We start from the raw sequence: 21,787 nt of genomic DNA, 5'->3' as shown, positions 1-21,787 counted from the left end.
ACTGTTTTCCTCATCGTCTTTCTCCCCGCTCCTCCTTGACATTCTCTTTCCCTTCTCCATCTACCCAAAAACATTTCCCCACCGTCTTTTCTCAAAGCCTTCTCCCCACTCCCGCTCACCTCCCTCTCTCCCCCTCCATCTACCCCCCAAAACTTTCCTCACCGTCCTTTCACAAAGTCTTCCCCACTTCCTACTCGTTCTTCTGTTATCCTGCTTGCCACCCTCTTTTTTGCCCTCCGTCTACCCCAAAACTATTTTCCTGTCTTTTTCCCAACCCTCTTTCCCTGCTCCCGCTTGCCACCCTCTTCCCCCCTCCATCTACCCACTTTTTACCCGCCATGTTTTGTTTCTTCACTGTCTTTCTTTTCTGCCACTGTCTTTTCGCAAAACCTTGTCTTCCTCCTGCTGGCTACCCTCTTTTTCCTTTTCCCACTTACTCTTTTGCTCCTCTATCTACCCAAAAACTTTTCTTCCCACTGTCTTTTCACAAAAGCTTCTCTCCCTACTGCTCACCCCTGTTTTCTCCCCCTCACCACCCTCTCTTTCCTCCTCCCACTTGCCACCCTCCTTTCCCCCTCCATCTACCCACAAACTTTTTACCCACCGTCTTTCTGCAAAATCTTCCCTCCCTTCCGCTCTCCACCCTGTTTTTCCACGTCTGTCTACCCACTTTTTTTCCCCCACCATCTTTTCCCCGCCGTTTTTTGGCAGTGCCTTCTTCTTACTCGCTATTCTTTTCTCCTTTTGGCACTAACAACCCTCTTTAATCCCCTCCATCTTTCCCAAAACTATTTTCCTCCTCCTACCGCTCCAGGTGTGAAGCAATCTCCTTTGTCACCACCAACGGCAGCTAGGCGAGCGATGGTGTTGCGGTGCCGCGTCTCTAGCCTCCAGCATACAGCCTAGCCTCCTTAGAGGACTCCTGGTCCTCTAAGCCAGGCACCCAGCAGCTAAACAAGAAGATACCATAACTTGGAAAAGCACGATTTCCCTTCAGCTTCTTCATACACTGAGTTATGCAAATGAAGGTTCCTGGACTGCATGTTCTGATTGGATGAGAAAAAAAACCTCCAGGCTTACTCTGATTGGACTTTATTATCATGTTCTGATTGGACAAGAGCAAGTCTTAAGGCAACCAATCACAGCATGAAAATAAAGTCCAATCAGAATAGGCCTAGAGGTTTTTCTCTTGTCCAATCAGAACATGTAGTCCAGGAACCGCTTTTGCCTAACTTCAGTATATAAAGCATGCTGGGGGCGTTCAGGGTCATGTTAGGCTGTTTTATGTTTCTTGGTGAGTTGTTCCACTCCTGGTTTGGAGAACTGGAAGGGGCCGCCGTTTGCTGCCCGCTGGAGGCTGGGGCCTGGTGCACTGCTTGGTTGTGGTTGGTGGTGGCGATGGACAGGTAGGAGGGCGGCCAGCAGCGGGACCTTCTCCTGCTGGGCTTGAGGACTAGCAGAAGAGGCACCGCCGCCTTCTGGAGGCTGGATCCTGCGCCGCCGCGGCTCGCCTTGCTGTGGTTGGTGGTGACGTCGGAGACTGCAGCTCGGCCAGGGTGGTAGAAATGTGGTGTAGTAGGTGAGTTATTCGGGGCTGTACTGCCCACCTTTGGGGGAAAGGGTTGGGTGTCCTGTTGGGGCTCACTGCCTGATGCTACACTGCCTGTGGCAGTGGTGTGGTTTTGGGCACTCTCCAGGGTTGTGTTGCTGGTGGTGGGATGGGTTGGTTGGCTATCAGGGGCTACACTGCCCGTAGTGATGGGGGTGATGGGGGAAGGTAGGTTGTGTACACGAACGTGTACTGCTGGTGGTGGCAGGGACGGGTTAGGGGCGCTATCTTCTGCTGCACTGCCTGCAGGAGGGGGCGGGTTGGGTGGAGTTTTCTGAGGCTACAATGCTGGCAGTTGGGGTGACTTCGGGGTATTGTCAGGTGCTTCACTGGACGTAACTGGGGGTGCTCTATGAGGAACTGCACTGCCTGTGCGGGTTTGGGGCGCTATCTAGTGCAGCAACACTTGTGGCTGGATCAGGTTGTGGGCATTATTGGGTGCTACACTGCCTGCTGTGGGTGGAGGGGTGGCTTGGGAGGGTATTGGGGTTACATTTCCTGCAGCTGCAGGGTGTGTTGGGACTACACTGCCAGTGGCAGGGAGCAGGTTAGAGGTGTTATCAGTGGCTCCATTGCCAGTGGCGTTGGCAGGCTGCAGAGGTGGCAGTGGCAGGAACAGCAGTGGCCCCTTTCCTTCCTGGTGGCTTCCAAGAAAGGGACTGTTTTCTTCCAGGACTCTAGACTCTAGAGGGAGATTTCTTCTTGCTCGTGTGATCTTGAGCACGGCAGGGCCCCCACAACCACCGTGGTTCACTGGTGCGAGCCCTCACACTGTGTTGCAGTAACCACCCGGGACTACCAGGCAGAGAGTAGTGGGCACCACGGTGGTGGAGAGGGGACAGCGCATTTTGTGGGTGGAGGCATCAGGAATAGGAACCAGCACTTGGGTTGGAAGGGCTGACTGGATCTGTGTTTTTCCTACTCGGGCTCCCCAGGGAGTGCAGTCCTGGTGGGCCCAGCAATTCCTGACCAGCTGGACCTGGCCAAGGGCCGGTTTCAGTGAAGGCACTCACACCCACCCCAGGCCCCAGTTCCTGGCCAGCTTTTGCCAGAAGGAGAGGCTGGACTTTGGAGGGTGGGTGTGAGTGCCTTCAATGAAACTGGTCCTTGCCACCCAGTGGCCAACATGACAAAGTGAGGCTCTAACGCTTCCACTCCCTGCATCCTGTTCTGGGCTTTTCTGGCTTGACTTGCCCAGCTGCTCCAAGCCAGGCTGGAAGAGAAGAGTCACTTGTGGTATACTGGAGCCTGCAGATGGCCTGGCTCTGCAGCTTGCCTCACGTGGTTGGTGGCAGCGGCAGAGACTGCAGCTCAACCAGAGTGGTAGGGTGCAGAGGGCACCCTCAGGGGCCAGGTGATGATAGGAGCCTTGTAGGGTGGGTTGGTGCATTGAGGGCAACAGCAGTTGTATTGGCATCAACACTAGTGGTGGTAGCAGCAGCAAGTCTCGGGGCCAGGAAGGGGGAGTAGGAGCGCTGCAGGGCCCATCCCGTCCTGGGGTGCGGAGGAACCTCCAGGTGCTGTAACGTCGGCCTTGGTGGCAGTGGTGGAGGTGCACCTAGGGCAAAGCGGAGTCCTTCCTCTTCTCCTGCAATCTTTGGAGGGTGCCCTCCTGCTGGTGCCTGAGCCAGGTGTGAGTGGCATCATTGTTTCATTCTTAACAAAATTTAGGGGGTGACTATTTGTAAATCTTTTTGCTTGTTTTTTGTTGTGATACTCTTGGACTTACTTAAATTTCATAAATTGAGGAAGAGTAAAAGGTATCCTAATAGGCCTTCTAATTCCCACACCCGTTCTTTTTCCTTTCTTCCAGTTTGTATTTTCTTCTTCCCATCTTCTTCTTCCTCTTCATTTTCTTTTGCTGCTGCTTCTATTTCATGTTTCTTTTCTTGTTTCTCTTCCTCTTTTTGTTTATGCTAAGCAATGGCCTTATCAAACAACAAACCAAAACTGAGTTAAAAATAAACTGCTTGTCACTGTGTTGTATTTTTAAAATAACTGGTCCCTTAAGTATGTTTTAGAGATGAGGAAAAAAAAAATCAGTTGTATAATTAGTTACTTGAATAGCTATGCTTTCTACCTGGCCACATCTAAGCCATGACTTTGTCCCCCAGGTCTGGGCCATGCGGCTGTCTTTCGTTGGGGAGCTGGGCTGGGAGCTGCACATTCCAAAGGTGTCCTGTGTGACTGTGCACTGGGCTATGATGGCAATGGGTGCCATGATATTGAACATATCACGGCCATTGAACATATGTCACTGGGGAGGTGGTGCCTCTAATGCTAATAATGCTAGAGGTGATGTTTTTGGTAAACAGGCCGGGTAAAATTTGCCAAGTTCCTTTTGCTTTTTTTAACCTTTCCTTAGAGCATGCCTGTGTTGGAATAACAGTATAAGTAGTAAATTTGTTGGGCTGTTCACTAACTGTCAGTGGGTTATTCCGGTCTGATGTAGGCTTATGCAGGGGGGAATGTTTTCATGTTACTTAAACTAACATTATTGCTTCTATAAAATAATAGATTAGTCCAATGTGATATTAGGAGTTCGGTGGTGTGATTAGAATTTGGGATGGCTGAATGTTGCAAAGGTAAAGTAAAAATACAGCATTACAATCTTGTGGGACCACCATCATATATGTGGTCTGACATTGATTGAAACACTGTTGTATGGTACATGACTATATTCTGGGCAATAAATTTACTTTTTTTATTATATAAATTTATTATATAAATTTTTTTATTATATAAATCTCAAAAAATGTTTTAAAGTTTGTGTGTATTTCTAGGTTTTATACAAAACAGGCAAAACAGGAGGCAACTTTGCTCCAAGGCTCAGGAATGAGTGGGCTTCTGTGTCCCAGCAGAAGTCACACCAGGAGACACACTGTGGTTTCATCATTAAGGCTAATCACATATTAAGTTCACTTTACCTCTGTCTGTAGCACATTGTTTGGAAATGCTTCATTGTCTTTAGTAGGTTCATGGAACTAAACTAAGGAGGCTCTCCCAGCACAGGAAGTAACAAGTAGCAGAACTTCTGGTTTTCTGACAGATGCAATTGAACATATTATTTGTTTTTTTTTGTAGACCTTGATTTCTTCACCTGTAAAAATGGAATAATAGTGTGATTCCTGTCTCATGACTGTCGTGCTTAAATCATACCATTTTATGTAAGTGCCCAGTACTGTGTCTAGCAGATCAATAATGCTTAAACAGTGAGTTCTTCACATATTTTGTGGCTGTTGGTTTATAGGTGGTTTTTAAGCTCCCAAGTGGAAGTTTGTCTAAAAAGAGAGTCAAAATAAATAGCAGTGTCTCAGAGTATCATCTGAACAGAAAGGAAGGTGTTCTCCATCCCTTGAAATGGTCTCAGTCCTTTTTTATTGTTTAGCTCTCATATGAGTCCTCACAGATAACTTCAAGAATTGCTACAACACAAATTGAGAATTAATTCTCATTGAGTTTTAGCTCAGTAGATTCTGGGTCCTAAACTTATTTGCTTGCTTTTAAAAATTTTCCCATTTAGAAATATTCAATTTAAATCGTCCTTCAGTAAGTAATTAATTACTAACCATAACATTATAATAAAGTCATAAATAACATTTATTACTTTGGTTTTCCACTCATATTGCTTGCGGTCCACCAGCATACAGCATTTTGGTCCTTCCAAATATCTGAAGGTAAGATAATAAAAATCAAACTAAGAATCCTACTCTGAAGCCGTATCTCCCTAAATAGATTGTATATTTATTGAGGGTAATGAGTATATTTTCTTTTCCAGAAGAACAAAACAAATGCAAGGTTGGGCCGAATTGAATTCAGTGGGGGATGGAAAGGGGAAGGAGTCAAGGTTCTTCATCCTTTTCCATGCTTTGATAACTCTATCTGTGGGATTCTAGTTAAAAAAAAATAACTAGCTAAAGAAGTAAGTGCTTGAAAGGTCCACTGTATTAGGAGACTAGGAATCGTTAGTTTGAAAAGACATAAATGGAAAGAAAACGTAATACAAAGAGACAAAATACATGAAATTTGTATTATGGTACACATGTGCTTTGTGATCATGTTTCTGTGTCATAAAAAAAAAAAAATTCTGTAAAGCTTTACCATCCCTCGTGAAGGGGGAGCTGCCTAATGCCCAAGCTGGGTGCCTAACACCCAGGGGAGCTGTCCAGTGCTGGGTGCCCAGGGGAGCTGCCCAATGCCCTCTTTGACCTCCATCCTTGCTTTGAACAAGGGTCTGGCCTTCTTCCAGAGGCCGTAGCACCTGCTCCCCGGCTCCATTCTTCACGGCTGTCAGAGAAACCAAGGCTCTCAATTGCAACCCCGCCTGGGCCTGCCCCCAGGTGCTGGGAAGCACCTCAGTTCTCTTGAGTCTAGGTGTATATAGGGGTTGCTGATCCCAACACTGTCCCTGGGACCCTGCATGAAGACCCTGGGCAGCAAGAGGGTTTGGGGAAATGGAGGATGTCGTGCTGGGGGAGGAAATCATGGTGTGGAAAGAAGGAAGCCGGGTGATGACACAGGGAAGGTAAACAGCTTCTCAGCCTCCACATGTCTCGAGCATCACTGCCCTCCTGCCTCCCCAAACACCCCTGCGCCGTCCAGACCCGGCACTCACCTTTCTCAGTGCTTAGGGAGTCAATGGCGTGGCACCCTGCATTGACGAGGCCATGGTTGGCACCCATGGCCATCATAGCCCAGTGCACAGTCACACAGGACACCTTTGGAATGTGCAGCTCCCAGCCCAGCTCCCCAACGAAAGACAGCCGCATGGCCCAGACCTGGGGGACAAAGTCATGGCTTAGATGTGGCCAGGTAGGATGCCTGAGGTCCAGGCCCAGGCCACCACTTCCTGGTGGACAACTCCTGCTGTCACCATGACTACCAGCTGGCCCTGGGTCCCAGCCGGACTGCCACCAAGAAATGGGGTCTTCCAAGGAGAACTCCCTCCAGCTGCTCTGGAAATCTTTGGGGAGAAGTAGGGGGTCACCTTTGGGAGGGGGAGATGGCAGGTTTGCCATTTGCGGACCTCAGATCTTCTACAGGACTGGGTTAGTTTCCTGTCTGTCATAACAAATGACCACAACTGGTATCTTAAAACAATAGCAGTAAACTCAGTTCTGGAGGCTCAAAATCCAAAATCACTGTGCGGGCAAGCCATGCTCCCTCTGCAGGCTCTGGAGAGGACCCTTCCACTCTCCAGGGAGAAGCCTCCTGAGCACCTCCAGACACCCCTTGGCTTGTGGCTGCATCACTGCGATCTCTGCCTCAGCTCTCACAGCCTCCCTTCTGTGTCTCTGTCTTCCAAGGACACTTGTCACTGGATTTAGGACCTTCCCTAGCCCTAGATAATATCATCTGGAGACGCTGACGTTAGTTACACCTGCAAAGATCCTATTTCCAAATAAAGGCACATTCACAGGTTCTGGCGAGCTAGGATGTGTAGACATACGTTTTCGGGATCATCGTTCAGTCCACAGCAGTGACCTGGGGCAAGCTTCTCACCGTTCCTTGTCTGTAAGATGGGGTTGGGAGCCTGGCTTTATCTGTTTCAGAAGCTCTGAGACCTGCCTACAAAGGGCAGGGGGAAGGCGGAAGCACGGCTCAGGGGACACCACCCTGGCTGTGCTTGGTGGGGACAGAGGCATCGGGGAAGGGGACAGCCAGGTGCCAAGCCCGTTGTCCGAGGAGCCCATCACCTACCATTCTGGTCAGCCTTGGCCCAGCACAGGGCTCTGAAGACAGCCATAGCCTCTGCCCTTCAGGGCTTGGTTCGGCCGTAAGCACAACCATGTTCTGGGTGGGGAAGGGGCTGGAAAGCAAGGCCCCTGCCTGGGGCGCCAGACCAGGCTGGCAGGCAGAGCAGGAGATTGCCATCGCAGAGGGGCTGTCCAGGTGAGGGCACAAAGGCCCAGCACTGGGCAGCGGACGTGGTGGGAGGCAGGAGAGAAAGGCCTGTGGGGCTGGGGATACCTGACTGTGAAAGACACAATGGCCCCAAGCCCTGCGGAAGTGACGGTGCTGATTATCATGTGCTCATGGGATAAGCTTCATCTCATCCCCCCACGGCCCATGCAATGGTGGGAACACTGTCAATAATGTCTCTGGGCTGAGGCAGACACAGGCTGGGCAGACCCAGCTCTGGGAGGATAGCTGGTGTCTTTGGGAGGGTGTGTCCCGCACACCTGCACACCAGGCTAGTACTCAGCGAATGGAGGCCACGGGCAGCCTGGGGGGGGTCCTTGCGCAGGAGACATGATTTTCTCTGCACATTTGGTTCAGGTGCATGCCGCGTCCACACCCAGAAACTGGAATCTGTGTCCTCACCTTCAGGCAAGCCCTTGAACCCACTGACTCCCATGGGAAGGCCTGAGTGCTCAGCCCTGGGACCAGAGCTCACAAAAAGAATGCAGAGAGCTGGGTGGATTGCAGGATCCCCGACAGCAGAGGAGCTGATTCCACTGCTGCTCTGAGTGGAAACGCTCGCCCTGCACAGCTCCCGCGGGGATATGCCTGTGGGAAGAAGGGTGGAGCCTGCTCTCTCATCCACAGGAGCAGCTCCTTATAAACCTGACAGTTTAATCATATGACCACTGAGGGGCTGGATTCTAAAAGCTTTGGAAACAGCGCAAATTTGCTCTAAGTTGCCATTTGCCCACGCCTCTTAAAAAACACAGAACTGACACGGAAAATGTACTGTTGACATTTCCCTGCTTTGGGTCCCTGACAAAGATGGCCTTGTCAATGGGGTTCTAATTTTAGACAGCCTATGGAGGGGCTTGGGGCTCAAAACCAATCTCATTTTGAAACAGGAAAAATAATTTTTAAAGTGCACTTGTCCACAGCCCTCCAATTGTGGATCTCTTATTCAAAGACCCGTCACCCAGCTCAGTGAGAGGGTGAGAGTTCACGGGTGGAAGGGAGGGAGTGGTCCCATCCTTCCTGGCTCCAGCAGCTCAACGAAGATGGGGTCAGCTGGGTCTGGGTCTCCATTGTACCCCATGCACAGCCTGGCCCAAGAAACAGTCCCTGAATGAAGGAGGAAAACGGGCCACAGTTGCTTCCCGGCAAAGTGAGGGAGTCTGGGGAAATCCAGGGGCCTCTCTAAGTTCAGAATCACTGGTTGTTGAGGCATCTTGCATTTTTCTCCACCAAAGCAGTGAAGTGGGACCAGTCCCCAGTTCTTCCAAGTGGGGACCCACAAGTAGAGGGACAGGCCGATTGAGGACATCTGGAACACGGTCTCCCTTTCAGCCAGGCTTGGGTGGGGACAGCATCTCCCAGTACCCATGGGGGTCAGCCCACTCGGCCTCAGTGCCCTCCTCTGACCCATCAACCAGGGATGGTGTGTGTGTACCAAGCACGTGGTCCCGGCACGTGGTCCTTGGCCACCCTGGCTCAGGTGGGCTCTGAAAGCCCCAAATTGCAAGATGGGACTCCTGGCCGTGGATGGAGTCACGGAATTGTGGAAGATCAGCAGGAAGGGCCTAAAGGTTTTGTTTAAATCCTTTCCACATCCTAAAAACTCCACGCAAAAACACTGCTTGAAACTATTAAACGAAGTCAGCAAAGTTGCAGAAAGCAAAGTAAAATGAACCATCACATATGTGGTCAAGTGATCTCGACAAGGGCGCTGAAGCCACTGATGGGGAAAGAGTCTCCAACAAGTGGTGCTGGGAGGATCCGACAGCCACGTGCAGAAGCGAGAAGCTGGTCGCTTAACTTACATCATGTCCAAAAATTAACTAGACATGGAACAAAGACGTAAGGGTAAGATCTGTGCTGGTAACACACCACTGGGACTGTCTCCTTCCTGAGTCCTCCATGGCTTCTACAGCCCTGCCAGGCATCACTGTCCTTCAGCACAGGGCTCCCCTTTGTCAATTTCCGCCGTACCTTTGCTGATGCCTCCAGGGCTGCTGACCAAAACCCTCAGCAGCCTCCGGCGCTGGGCTCCTCTAGAGGCTGGGGAAGCTGCCAGCGCTGAGAACAAGCATGTGTTTCCTGCTTTAGGACAGCTTCAGGCGTGTTTGTGGAGGTCAGAAGAAGCCGCAAAGCCAAGTTGGCATCTCCCATGAGCTCCCACATCCTTGACGGCCAGAGTCCCACAGGCTTTAGAAGCTGTGGGTGTGGAGGTGCCAGAGGGAGCCCTGAGCACTCCCTGGGAGGCAGCGACGAGGGACTCGGGCACTGAGCTGGCCCTCCTGCTCAGGCGCTTCATGACACACACACATCCTTCCTGCAGGAGCTCCCTCTTCCAACACCTTGAACAGATGTTCTGCCACTAGAGCAAGCTTTGGGGGAGATGGTGGAAATGAACGCTTTCTTCCCTTCAGGACTGGCTACAGAGCCCAGTGCGGGACCCAGTGGGGCCTTGTCCAAAGACCATGAAGAGTTTCAAGGCACTGACAGCAGAGCATGATCCAAGCTGAGCCCTTCAGGGCAAGGGGTCCCAGGCAACCACAGGGTCAGACCCCAATGAAGCTGGGCTTGCACCTGTCCCAGAGGCCCCAGGAAGAAATCCCCTCATGGATGCCTCCTAAGCTGTCCCTGGGTTCTGAGACTCTGGGCTCAGGCCTCGGCTTTGCTCCTATGTCAGATTCGCAGTGAGACGTCACGCGTTTCCCTGGGGTGGCGCGGGACAACAGCTGTGCTCTACCTGGGAGTGCTTTACAACACGGCTGGGCAGGCCAGGGTGGAGGCTGGCCTTTCTCCTTCTGGGACAGCTGTTGGGGAGAATGCCCCTGTGTGGTGCAGGCTGCTGCAGGGGAGGAGGCCCCCCAAGACTCCTCACCTTCACCCCCACATGTGGGAGCCAGGTCCCTGGGCAGGGGTGATGGGCTGCCAGATGCCCCGTGCGACCAGCCTTGCCTGCCCACTTTGAAGCAAGAAGAACAGCAAGCAGGCTCCAGGCCATGGCCCTCCCAGCTCTGGTTCCCTCTGGTGGTCCGTTGGAGGGGCCCATAGGGGCCTGATGCCCAGGAGCCTCCGGGCACCTTGTCTTGGATCTGCTCTGTGCTGGCTTCCAAGAAGGAGGAGCCCCTTCCCGCACCACATCTCATGCCAGCCTTGGAGCAGCTCCGGATTGCTGAGTTGGAGGGGGAGGCTCAGAACAGTGCGGCCCCACCGGACCCCAGCCCGTCACCTCAGCCCCCATCTCACGCCATCCCCAGCAGCACCACTTCAGCTCAGGCCTGCCTGCTGGCAAAATCTCCATACAGAGGGAGGAGGGGGGAGAGGAAAATGCATGATTCCTCCTCAAAATGGAGTCCACCAGAAACAGCATGAATGCAGAGCCTGAAGAGACTCCTGAGGGGGAGGGGAGCCTCTGCGGGGCCGGCCCAATGGGGAGGCTCATCCGAGGGACAAGCAGAGGGATGGACCCCCGCGGTGGACCCCATCTATGCACCGCGTTGTGGTGGGGTGGGAAGTGGAAAGTGTACTCGTCCCCCAACGGCCTAAGGTAGGCGTAATTTTAGTCGTAGTAGTCTTAGTGCACTGGCTCCCATAAGGCTAGTAGTAGTCATACTCGAGGACCTGGGAAGAAAACACGTGGTCCTCAGCCTCCCTTCCTTGTCCCTTCCCACTTCCCTCCCCAGAGCAGGGTCCCGCTGAGGCTATGATGGAGTCAGGCCTGGCCCTGCCCTCGGGGAGCCCCTGCAGTGAGTGCAAGTGTGTTGTGGACACGGGCAGGGGGCTCCCATGAGGTCCAGGCAAAACAGCAGTACAAAGGAGGCAGGAGCCTCACCTCATGGGTCTGAGAGCCCAGCTGGGGCCCAGGAGGCTGGAGGAGAAGCTGGATGCTTCCCCAAGGTGGGGAACGACAGGGAAAGACGGTTACCCAGGACCTCAGCCAGGGCTGCTCCCCAGAGCCACAGCAATCCCAGGCCTAGCTCCTGCTCTGGGCCAGGACCTGCTGAAAGTGCCTTCCACTCCTACCCGGCATGCCTCTTTCTACAGATGAAGAAAGTGAGGTGCAGAGAAGTGACATCTCACCCAAGGGCACAGACAAGTCCAGGACCGGGCAGTGGCACGAAGCCAGACAGGTGCGTGGGCTCCAGAGTCCAGCTTCTCTGCCATTGCCTTGGCATCACTGGTATCTGTGCCCCTCTCAGACACCCCATGGCCCTCCTCGGCCTCTGCTCCTGCAGATAATCCCCCCTACCTGCCCTCCTAACTACTGGCATGGCACAGTTGTGAATGCAGGTGCGGGCAATTCTTGCCTCTCAGGGCTGCCAGTCCTGTCCGCCCGCCCCAGCCTCACCTCCTTTTCACACACAGGTGGGAGCCAGTGTGAGGTTGTAATGGAGTCAGGCTTTGCTGGCATGTCTGCATAGAGTCCCCTCCTTCCCCAGCAGGGACATCCCACCTGCTGCATCCCTGCCAAGGTGTCCTGGACATGCAGTTTGGCTCCCGGGTGGGGGTGCAAAATCTGCCCATCTTGGGACCTGCGGTGTGTTCCTGACTCTTGCTTTCCTCTCCTCTCCTGTCCTCACCCAGGGACAGGGGAGAGGGGCTTCCAAGGCCAGATCTGACTGGAAGACAGTGGGCTAGGCTTCAAGGCAGGGTCTGCCCAGACCCCTCCTCCCCGCAGGGTTCGTGAAGACTGCATGTCCCTAGGGGCCAGCAGGAGAAGAGATAATGACCAGTGAGGCTCTGAGGACACTGACCCCGGAGCCGAGGCCCTGTTAGCTAGCTCTGGTTCCCATCTCCCCTCCCGATGCCCTGGAGCTCTGGAGCCTGTCCTGGGCTGCGGGTTGCCATGGGGATGGAAGATGGGTGCACCAGAGGGGACTGGTGAGACGCAGCCCCCTCTGGTGGGGATTTTGATTTCCCTAAATCTGGATCAAATGCTACCCCTCAGCTGGCCGTGAGGTCTTGCGTTGCCTGTTCCCAAGGGCCTGGGTCCCAGGCTTCACTGCAGGGCTGCCTTTGTTCCTCTTTCTGAGGATCCAGGTCCCTGGGAGGCCCCAGAGGATGCCCAGAGTCCAGGCCACTGTGAAACTGAGCACCCTGGGTGCATCAACTCTCCCACTGCCCGCTCTCCAGACATAAACCAACACAGTGGCCAAAAGTAGATGCACAGAATTAGAAGTTGCTCCATTCCTCCTGCAACCTGGGGGAGTCTTCTTGCTATCTCTCCACTGCGGGACATAACCTGCTCTGCCCACAGCCCTTCCCACTTGGGCCATGGAAGGCCTGGCCGGGGCGGTCGGAGAGTGGGGACTGTGTGAATGGCACAAAGAATGCAGCGAGCCCTGGGGGCAGGTCAGTGGGGCTCGGCTTCGTGTGTGCAGAATAACTGATCACGACAGCGGAGCCACCTGGGGAGGTGGGGTACACAGAGGGGCAAGGGGGTTGACAGGGCAGGGCCTCCCAGCGGCACAGCCCAGCAGATGCTACTCAGCAGAGCTGGGCCTCGGGGATGAAACCATCCCGGTTGTTCCCAGCTGTACCGCTCCTGGAACACGCAGCCTTGTCCAAGGAGTTCCTGAGCAGGAGTGGGGAACAGGCACTTGTCACACACGGCCCGATACCCCTGCACAGGGCAGAGTGCCACATCTGCCACTTTACACCCAAGGGTGCAGAGAGCAAGGAGACCGTGACTCTTGGAATCAGGCCCCCAGCCCAGTGTTTGCAGTTACCCTCACTGCCTCACCCTGAGAATCCCATGCATAGAATTACCATCTGCCTCGTCTGCCCTCACCCCAAGAACCCCATCTACAGAATTAGCACCTGCCTCATCTGCCCTCATCCTGAGAACCCTATCCTATAGAATTACCACCTGCCCTGATCTGCCTTTGCCCCAAAACCCCATCTATAGAATTACCACCTGCCCTGAGCTCCCTTTGCCCCAGGAATCCCATCTATAGAATTACCATCTGCCCTGAGCTGCCTTTGCCCTAGGAATCCCATCTATAGACTTACCACCTGCCCCATCTGCCCTCACCCTGAGAACCCCCATGTGTAGAATTATCACCTTCTCTTATCTGTCCTCCTCCTGAGAATCCCCGTCTATAGAATTACACCTGCGCCATCTGCCCTGACCCCGATAACCCTCATCTGTAGAATTACCACTTGCCCTGATCTGCCCTTGCCCTGAGAACCCCTATCTGTAGAATTACCATCTGTTATGGACTGAATCACATCCCCTGCTAAATTCCTATGTCAAAACCCTAACACCGATGTGACTGTATTTGGAGATGGGATCTTTAGGTTAAGTGAAGTCATCAGGGTGGGTCCTAATCCCACACGGCTGAAGCCCTTATAGGAGGAGGAAGCAATGCCAGGGCCCTCTCCCTGCTGCATGAGGACAGTGAGAAGGTGGCTACCAGCCACGAAAGCCCTCTCCAGGAACCCATCGGCTGACACCTTGATCTTGGACCTCCCAGTCTCCAGAAATGTGAGAAAAAAAAAGTCTGTTGATGCCTCCCCACCTGCGGCCTTTTGCTGTGGCTGCCCTATCAGAAAGAGGCACCATATAACTCAGCAATTCCACTCCCAAGTATGCATAAGAGAACCGAGAGTAGGGTTGCAAACAAATTCTGTCACGCATGTTCATTGAGCTCTGTGCACAACCACCAAACAGGGGAGAGGACCCACGTGATCCTCAGCTGATGAGTGAATCAAGAAAGCATGGTCTACATACACCATGGAATATTATTCAGCCATAAAAAGCAGTGAAATTTGGACACATTTTATGACATGGATGAACCTTGAAAAGATGCTACAGGAATGAAGCCAGACACAAAAGGTCATGTATTGGATAATTCCCTGTATATGAAGTGACCTGAACAAGCAAATTCATAGAGACTGAAAGCAGCTTAGTGGTTGTCAGGGCTGGCGGGAGGGAGATGAGGAAGGGCTGCTTACTGGGGATGGTGTTTCCCTGTGGGGTGATGAGAATGTTCTGGAACTGGGTATTGGGAATGGTTGCACAGCACTGCTAATGCCCTTAATGCCACTGAATTGTACATTTTTGAGCAGTTAAAATCACTCATTTTAAGATCTGCCTACTTAATCACAACAACGAATGAAATGAACACGCTAGAGAAACAGAGTAGGAGATTTCTTTAAAAATAAATTTGGTTTGGGAAAAAAAAGAATCCCTACTCTCGGGTCTGGAAGGGCCCTACCCAGGGGCCACCCCATCTGACTGGAATAAGGCCCCGAGCCCAGGCCTGCGAGAGCCTCGGGGGCTGCATCTGGTTCTGGATGGGTATGTTTTTCTTATTTAAAATATTACATATGCTCTCAAAAAACAGTTTTTACTATAGCTGTTTCAAAAGCACAGAATTGGGTGAGCTTATTATAAAGAATAGTGATGAGAGTTTATTCTCCTAAAATAGTAGTTTCACATTTATTCTAGTATCTCCTCTTTTTGGTATTTTGTATGTATGGTTAGAATTCTTGAATCCACCATTCGATTTGCCTGTTAGGATATAGATTGTTAGGAATGATAATCTTGTGGATCCTTTAGTTTATAATTCTATCAAAGAGAACAAAGAAAACTCATATTGAGCTAACTTCAAAATGCTTAGCTCAATGGGAATCAGCACTCACAGACACATCTACTGTACATAGGCTTGTTATGCATGCTGATAATATCATACTAGACTTATGTGCATTAGTGGAAATAAAGATTCACCCTGGTGAAGGTTAATAGAACTAAAATCAAAGTACCCAATAAGAAAATTATGGTTTTAGATAACCTACATTTTGTATGTCCAGTATTTTCTATCAATTTCTCAGTACCTGTCTTGAAAATGGCATTGTTACTTTTCTTTCTTTCTTTCTTTCTTTTTTTTAAAGATGGAGTCTTGCTTTGTCGCCAATGCTGGGGAGCAGTGGTGCAATCTAGGTTCACTACAACCTCCGCCTCCCGGTTCAAGTGATTCTTCTACCTCAGCCTCCCGAGTGTAGCTGGCATTATAGGTGCCTGCCATCATGCCTGGTTAATTTTTGTATTTTTAGCAGGGACAGGGTTTCACCATGTTGGCCAGTCTGGTCTTGAACTGCTGACCTCCGGTGATCTGCCTGCCTGGGCCTCCCAAAGTGCTGGGATTACAGGCATGAGCTACTGTACCTGACTCTACTTACTTCTGCTGTCTGCAAGAGTGAGAAAAACAAATCACTCATTTGTTTCTAATAGTTTCTACAGTGACTAAGGTAGCGCTGATGCTAGAATGTCCTTCACATTCTGTACAGTGTTCAAGAGCATATACTGTATACTCTGTTCTATTTTGAGTGAGAATGTATATGCCCTGCCTTAGGTGAAATGCAGTTCTGTAATATGTAAAAAGTGTTGTATAATAAATAAGTAATTTGCAGAATGTTGCATATACTAGAGTACAGTAGAATCATATGGTATTCTTATTCAAATTTTTCTTATTATATTTGCTATGAGAAAAAGGGAGAAATCCATGTAAATTAAGCAGGCCATGCTGCCATTTAACTCAATGAGCATATTGTATGGTTATGAGATGGGAATATTCATGTAGACTTTTTATTCAATAATCAATTTCCTCTGTAGAAGACATATTTCCAAACTAAGTATAAACCTGAAAATGAAAACATACTGTAGGTTTTCTTGGCAAAATACAGCCAATGTACTTCTGCTATTTGGCAAAATAAATAGCCTTCCATTTCTTATTCTATGTTGGTTTACTAGTACTGTTGGGCAGGAGGGAAATGGCGTTTGGAAATGAAGTTCTGACTCTGATATGACCTCAGCGCATTCTCTTCTTGGTATTTCAAAATGTGCATTCAAGTATTAAAGACTGAAAAATTCTGCATTGTGGAGATCTGGGAAAGGAAATATCTTAGCTGACATGGAGCTGATTTGTATTTCATCTGACTTTCTCAGGAATCTTATTTCGTTGATGATTTGTGCTTTCTCAGTCTTAAGTTTCTTAGTTCTTACCACTTTTAATGTGCCCCATATTGTAAAGCAAACAAGCATGAAGCACACACACGCATAAAAGTGCACGTGTGAGTTAATAAAATATCACACTCTAGCTGCTTTTATGTCTTACTTAAAAATAAGTCTCTTTATTCATTTACGTTACATCATTTCCCATTTATTTCTTTGTATACCAAGAACTGAAATTTAACCCAGCACTCCAATAAACCTTTCCATGGCAAGGTTTCAAAAGTCGCTAAATAAAATAGAACATTTTTAATCCTTACCTTGCATATATTTTAAGAATAATTTAACACTGTTAACTTCCCCTTTATTTTAGAACACACACTTTGCTTAGGTTTTATGTTTCCATGGTCTACGTATTTTAAAATTCCATCTCTCAATTAACTGCAGATTCTTCTTGCTATATCTGATCCCTAAGTTTTCACAGTTGTTTGTTCTGTTTTTCCCAAATTTTTATCATTCAACACACTTTCCCTCAGTAAACTCAGGCACTCCAATGGTTTCAAGTTAAATTTCTAACTCTGTCCTTTTTTTCCTACTTTAGAACTATCTTTAAAACAATCAAACATACAGTTATATATATTTGCACATAAGACATTCCAACTTTTATCATTACAGCAGCAGTAGGGCTGGTAGGGGGTGCTATTGGGGGTGCCCCTAACCTATCCCCTGCTACACTGCCTGCCGCAGGGGGTGGGTTGGGGCCGCTATTGTGGTTACACTGCCGGCGGCGTGGGGGTGGGGGGACTAATCAGGGCGCTGACTGGTCTGGCTTCATTGCCAGCAGTGGGGTGAGGGTGCTATCCGGGGCTGTACTGCCCGCCGCAGGGGATAGGTTAGGGGCAGTATCTGGTGCTACACTGCCGGTGGGGGGGGGAGTGGGAAAGGGGGGGTATGCAGGGAGGTTCTTCAAGGGGGTGGTTTCGGGCGCTATCGGGTGCCAGACTGTTCATGATAGAGGGTGAGTTGGGTGCGCCATTGGGGGTTACACTGCCCTCGCAAGGGGCAGTTTGGGGGCGACACCGCTCGCCAGTGGCAGGCGGGGTGGTGGGGTGGGTTGTGGGCACTGTTCGGGGACTGCACTGCGGTCAGTAGGGGGCGAGTTAGGGGCTCTGTCAGCTGCTGCACTGTTTGTGGTGGGGGCCGGGTTTGGTGCGCTGTCGGGACCATATCTCGGCAGCAGCATACGGGTTAGGGGTGCTGTGGGGGGCTACACTGCCCACCGCGGGGGGGGGGCAGGTGGGGTACGCTATTCAGGGCATCATTCCCTGTGGCTGGGGGATAGTTGGGTGTGCCATCCGCTGTGTGGGGCTGCACAGCCCGTTGTAGGGAGCGGGTTGGGGGCCTTAAGGATCCGTGACTTGGCCGGGCGCGGTGGCTCAAGCCTGTAATCCCAGCACTTTGGGAGGCCGAGGCGGGTGGATCACGAGGTCAGGGGATCGAGACCATCCTGGCTAACATGGTGAAACCCCGTCTCTACTAAAAATACAAAAAACTAGCCGGGCGTGGTGGCGGGCGCCTGTAGTCCCAGCTACTCGGAGGCTGAGGCAGGAGAATGGCGTGAACCTGGGAGGCGGAGCTTGCAGTGAGCCGAGATCGCGCCACTGCACTCCAGCCTGGGTGACACAGCGCGAGACTCCGTCTCAAAAAATAAATAAATAAAAAAAGGATCCGTGACTGCACTATTCACCGCGGGGAGCAGGTTGCAGCGCTTTCTGGGACGTCACTGCCCAGCGCGGGGGGGGGATGGGTTGGGGTCCCATCAGTGACTGCTTGGCCCCACTGTAGGGGGCAGTTTGTGGGAGTTATCTGGTGCTGCAACGTCCGACGCGGGTACGGGTTGGGGGGACTACTGGGTTCTACACTGCAGCCGCGAGGGGAGGGTGTTAGGGGCGCTGTCCTGGGACCAACAGCAGGCGGCGGGTTAGGGGCACTATCAGGGGGGTGCCCTGCCGGTGGCGGCAGAGGTTGCAGCAACAGCAGTGGTCTCCAAGGAAGGAGCCTTCCTCCTCTCCCTGGACCTCCAGACTCTAGAGGGCGACCTGACCACCTCCTGCTCCTGTTCCTGGAGCGCAGCGAGTGCACAGCGTTTCCGCAGGAATCCTGAGCACGGCAAGGCCCTCATACCCGCGTTGTATTCCCGGGCCCGCGCTCTCTCGCTCTGTGTTGCGGAGACCGCCTGGGACCCCCAGGCATGCAGGACACGGATTAGCAGACACCACCGTGGGCAGGGCTCTGTGGTGTGGGTGGAGGCATCAGGATCCAGAACCGGCACTTGGGTGGGAGGGCTGACTGGGTCTGAGTTTCTGCCCAGGTGCCGCCGCCATCTGAATATGTTTCAAAGACAATGCTGGCCTGGCAACCGGTGATGCCCCACGCCCACCCCGACCCTCACTTCTACCCAAGTAGAGGCAACCCCAGATACAGATGCCTGGGCGGCAGCGGCTAAGTCTGGCAGTTAGCCAGGCGGCCAAAGGACGGGAACTGGCCGCCCACCCCATCCTAGTTTCCACGGAGAAACTGAGCCATCATGGCCTCTGCGCTGTTGGCTCCAGGCTAAAGAGGAACAGACCCTCAGTTGGGCAGGTAGTGCACTTGGCGACCCTGAGGTCATCAAGTGCCAGCCCCGCCAATCCCCGTAGGTGCCCAAGCTGCAGCTGCCACCTGCATGTGGGCAGCAACAGCCTGGCCACCCCCAGCCCACGACCTCAGCCTGCGGATCCTGGGGCCAGATGCCTCAGTGGTAAAGCCAGAGGGCCCACTCTGCAACCAATCAGTCAGCCCTATCCGCACCCAGGCAGAGTGCTCAGCATCTGGGTCAGGCTTCAGACCACGTGGAAAAGGAGCGGACCCTCAGGCCTGCTGGGCTGTGCTCTGTGTCCGCAACCTTGACGCCATCCGGGGGAATTCCACTTTCCCGCGCCAGTGCCTCAGCGGTTGCAGAAAACTGCAGAACTGCAAACTGCACACAAGCAGAGATGACGGAGCAACCCCCTGACCTTCCGCACCACCCACCCTACCCGCACACCTGCCGCGCGGACCCTGGGCCAGTGCCTGGGTGCCAAGTCAGGCAGTCCGCACAGCAGCGGCACCAGGGTGGGAACCTGTTGGTTAATACCATCCCAGTTACCACGAAGAGCCCGCCTCGGCAGCCCCTTCGTTCTTGGAGGAGGCCAAGTCAGAGCACAACTGCGATGAACATGACCCTGAGGACATCAGGTACCAGGCCTGCCAGCCCCCACTGGCATCGGAGCCGCACCTGCAGCCTAGACGTGGTGCACGGGCAGCAAGTGACTGGACACTCCAGACCAGGCCCGCCCCCCAGTGGCGTGAATCCTGAGGCCAGACACCCAGGCGGCAAAGTCAGGCCATCGGCCCCACCAGCGGTTGCTATTTCATCGGTGTGGATACAGAGTGCCCAGCGCCAAGGCCCAGGATCCAGAGAGATGTCCAAGAGGAGTTCACCTCCTGGCCAGGTAGGCTGTGCACTCCGCGACCCTGACGCCATCTAGTGGAAGCTCCGCCATCTCGTGTCAGTGCCAGATCTGCAGCTGCAAACCATTCGTGGGGCACTGGCAGCGGTGACGGCGGGTGGGGGAAGGAGCAGCTCCTGACTCTCCATGGCTTTCCCGCTACCCGACACTAGCCACACAGACTCCAGGGCCAGAGCCTCAACGTGAAGCCAGGCCATCCGCGAAGCCACTCAGGTGGCCGGGAGTACTCTTGCCAGCACCCTATCTCCCTTCGGAGGAGAAGCCGTGCGGGCTGCAAGGCCAGACAGTTCCTCCTCCTCAGGCCGGGCTGGCTGCACGGGTGCTATCCTGGGGCCGCCCAGGCCAGCCCAGGAGAATCCTCGAGCCTGGTGGCGCCCGCCGAGAGCTGCAGCCCCACCTGCTCGCGCGGGCCACCTGTGAGCGACTTCCGGGAGCCAGCGGCCACCGCGGTGCAGGCGCGCGCCCAACGGCTTTGCGAAGCTCACTCGGTCTGAGAGGTCGGAGGCTGCGAGTGTCCCTGCTGAAGGCTGTGGTGGACCGGGCTGGATCGCGGATTTTGGAGTATATCATAGATTTGTGATCGCGGACTGGGGGTTGGATGGCGGATTTGGAGTTGGATCAGGACTTGGGGTTGGATAGGGGATTTGGGGCTGGGTCGGTGGGGGCAGGGGCTCCTGGTGAAAAGGTGACAGGAAGCTGCCCCCGCTCGAGAGCCGGTGGTTGGGGGTCTGAGAAGTCACCACCATGAGGTTGTTCAGCTTCGGGAGCCGCAGGCGCCAGACGGTCCTGGGCTCCATAGACCACGACTACAAGGGTTGAGGGTACCGAATCTGGGAGGCCAAACTGCAGAAGATCCACAGGGCGGCTGTCAAGGGTGACGCGGCGGAGGTGGAGCGCTGCCTGGCCCGCAGGAGCGGAGACCTGGACGCCCTGGACAAGCAGCACAGGTAGTAGGGGCTCAACCCCGGGTTGGAGGGGGGCCCCAGGCCCGGCTTCCCCGCAGCCCCTGGGACTGGGCGTTGGAGGGCGCCGGGCACCCTCCCAGTGGCGGAGCCAAACAGGCCCTCAGCTGTTTTCCATCCCTCATAATTCCCTGGCTGGAGTAGGTGGAGAATTTGAGTGATTTAACTCACAAAGTTAAGCATATATGGTGTTATTTTTAACGAACTCCTTTAAAACATGGTCTATGTACATTATAGGAGGTGCCTAATGAGAAAACTCATTCCCCTATCAAAAATACCGTGAGTTATTTTCAGTAGGTGAAAAGTTCTCAGATAAAACTAACCGTTTTACAGCCGTATCCACCTGTGTAGGTAGGTTCTTTACTGAAGTTTCTTAGAGAGAAACTTGGAAGTGGGAGGTGGGTTCTGTGTTTTTGAATGGGAAGGCACATTTTTCTCAAAATGTGAGCCCTTTCTGTGTTTATCAATTTTACATAGACCCAATGAAAATATCAAGGTTTTAATATTTCTGTATGACACCTGCTGTCTTTCACTATTGTGAGGACATTTTTTAAAAATCTCATAATGGAGTGAAAAAACACTTCTCTAGATAGTAAAATGTGCTATAATTTCGACAATAAATCGTTTACTGACAGCTGAAAAGACAAACGCATGGAACAGAGTAGGAAACCCAGAAACACTGAAATTATGTAAGATAGAAGTAAGGATTGATGAGTAGGAAAGGATGAATTATTAATGAAAAAATGCCTGCTGTTTGAAGAAAACTAATGAAATTTTATGTCACAAGCATGAGTTCCTG

General features: G+C 52.2%; 3 pseudogenes across 2 annotated transcripts in view; 2 read left to right on the top strand and 1 right to left on the bottom strand.

Annotated features, from left to right (window-relative positions):
• LOC112632423 overlaps positions 1-21,787 on the bottom strand; it is a 496,008-nt pseudogene that overhangs the window by 314,120 nt on the left and 160,101 nt on the right. The window lies entirely within an intron of this gene.
• Positions 10,581-11,229, top strand: LOC112632802 (annotated as a pseudogene).
• The window catches only part of LOC112632780, a 44,456-nt pseudogene continuing 43,439 nt past the window's right edge, over positions 20,771-21,787 (top strand). The window contains exon 1 of the transcript XR_003121443.1: positions 20,771-20,973. The product of XR_003121443.1 is annotated as an ankyrin repeat domain-containing protein 20A2-like (transcript). The remainder of the gene's footprint in view (positions 20,974-21,787) is intronic.

The sequence above is a fragment of the Theropithecus gelada genome, chromosome 10, assembly GCF_003255815.1.
Source record: "Theropithecus gelada isolate Dixy chromosome 10, Tgel_1.0, whole genome shotgun sequence".
Classification (NCBI taxonomy): domain Eukaryota; kingdom Metazoa; phylum Chordata; class Mammalia; order Primates; family Cercopithecidae; genus Theropithecus; species Theropithecus gelada.
This window is presented reverse-complemented; position numbering and strand designations above follow the sequence as displayed.